The sequence below is a fragment of the Octopus sinensis genome, linkage group LG13 (assembly GCF_006345805.1).
Source record: "Octopus sinensis linkage group LG13, ASM634580v1, whole genome shotgun sequence".
In the NCBI taxonomy this organism is placed as follows: domain Eukaryota; kingdom Metazoa; phylum Mollusca; class Cephalopoda; order Octopoda; family Octopodidae; genus Octopus; species Octopus sinensis.
In genome coordinates, this window is record NC_043009.1 from 26,426,104 (window position 1) to 26,428,603 (window position 2,500).

At 39.0% G+C, this 2,500-nt stretch overlaps 1 long non-coding RNA gene across 2 annotated transcripts in view; it reads left to right on the forward strand.

The window, feature by feature from the left end:
* Positions 1–2,500, forward strand: part of LOC118765779 — a 264,728-nt gene that overhangs the window by 239,457 nt on the left and 22,771 nt on the right. The gene's annotated exons all lie outside the window — the stretch shown is intronic.

Here is a 2,500-nt window from a genome sequence, read left to right on the forward strand (position 1 = left end):
GCGTATGTATGTTTGCAATATATATATATATATATATATAGAGAGGAAAAATTATAATAACACTGAATGCTAAATTGAAAATAAATTTTAATAAAAATGAGTGTATGAAAAATTAAAAAAGAAAAAATAATACATGAAACCGGCTTTCATTGCAAGACAAATTTTCAAGATTTGAAAGGGGAAAAATTTTTATTTTTTAATTGAGGAAGGGGAAAAAAGAAATTTACAATGTTTTTTTAAAAAATAATAATACATATATACAAAAATTTATAAATAAGTATACCAATACATTGTAGAGTCTTTATGCCTTTAGAGTTCAATATTAGTCCTTGGAAAAACTTCTTTGGAGGATTAAGATGCATGTGTTTAAATGTAGTGTATATTTTGAAAGAGTGGGGTGTGTTGTGTGTCAAAACAAGAAATGGGGTAGGAGTTATCCAGTGCCTTTGAGTAAGGGGAGACAATTCTGTGGATTTTATGCTCTTTAATTGGAATGATGGATATTTTGTCAAACAGGATGCTTATATCAATTTTTTGTTAGATAGGATGCTAGAAAAAGGAGTATGGTCACCGTGGAGTTTGTATATTAAAACATGTTTGGAATTTTTCAATAAAAAGATTATCCTTGTTGATGCTTTCTTGCTTTCTTGTGTAGAGATTCTGTCTTTACATTGGTAGAAAGGGAATATGTGAAATTTGGAATTTTTATCTCTAGCGCAAGAGTCTATGTGGCTACTGAGTGGAATTTGACGGTATTGTAGGAGATTTATCTGTTCATATATACAGCAGTCCATATATATATATGTATATATATGTGTGTGTGTGTGTGTCAGCGTCACACATCGCTGGTCACAATCCGCTTCGCATTGCTGTAGCCTTCAAATAATGCCACCCCGCTGGCTAGGCGAGCAGGCCAACAGAAGAAAGAGTGAGAGAAAGTTGTAGCGAAAGAGTACAGCAGGGATCTCCACCATCCCCTGCCGGAGTCTCATGGAGCTTCAGGTGTTTTTGCTCAATAAACACTCACATCGCCCGGTCTGGGAATCAAAACCGCAATCCTACGACCGCGAGTCCACTGCCCTAACCACTGGGCCATTGCGCCTCCATGTATATATATGTATATGTTGTGTATATATATATATATGTGTATGTATATATAAATGTATATATGTATATGTATATATGTATATATATGTATAAATCCTTAAATCCTTAAAAATGTTTTAGCCGAAAGCCGCGGCCATGCTGGGGCACCACCGCTGAATGAGCTACACTAATTTGTGAATCCACCTCTGATACGTGGCACTTGATCAACAAGGGAGTTCGATGCTGCTGCCCGCATCTGTGTCTCCTGTCGTGAGGTAGGTTCATCTGGGACTCCTGACAAGAAGAGATCCAGTTTAGTTTTAAAGAAACCCACATCCACACCATGTAAGTCTCTCGGGCATTTAGGGAGGATGTTAAAGAGCTGTGGTCCTCTGAAACCCAAGCTGTTGCAGTATCTGGACCTGTATTTTGATGGTGATGTTGGAATCCTTGGCACCATGCAGTAGCGCCCCGTTCTGCGGTTGGGGTAACTTTGAATGCCAAAGTTTGGGACAAGACCCTCCAGGATTTTCCAGGTGTATATCACCGCATATCTCTCCCACCTCCGCTCTAGGGAGAAGAGGTTTAATACCTTCAGTCTTTCTCAGTAGCTGATATTTTGCATTGAGACGATTTTCTTTGTGTAGCTTCTCTGAATTGCTTCGAGTTCTGCTGTTAGTTTTATATTGTGTGGTGACCACAGTTGGGAGCAGTAGTCCAAGCGGCTGAGGACGAATGTTTTCCATAGGACCATCAGTGTCTCCTTCTCTCTTGTTCTGAAAGTTCGGAGAATCCATCCAGTTAGCCGTCTGCATTTTATCACAAGATTAGCAATATGCACTTGGAAAGATGCATCATTGCTCATGTCAATGCCCAGGTCACGCACTGATTTTGACTCAGGGATTGCAATTCTTCCTGGGCCAGTGTATCCAGTCTGCACGTCGTTTACCTTTGTGTGCCAGTAGGGCAGGGCCTGGAACTTACCTGCATTAAACTGCATGTTGTTGTCCTCAGCCCACCTGTATATTGTGTCCAACTCCTGTTGCAGATGCGCAATATTTTCAGGGTTTTGTATTGCGTGGGAGACTTTTGTGTCATCTGCATAGCTAGCAAGGGTGGTCATCGTAGCAACTGAAGGCATGTCTGAAAGGGCCACTATGAACATCAGTGGCCCCAAGACAGTGCCCTGTGGGACACCGCTTGCTATTTGTGTTTCCTTAAAGGTGGCTCCATTGCTCACAACTGCCTGTTTTCTGTCTTTTAGGAAGTTGTGCAGCCACTCTCCAATGTATATGTATATATGTATATATATATATATGTATATATATATATATATACATATATATATGTATGTATGTATATATATGTATATATATATATATATGTATGTATATGTATTTATATATACACACAT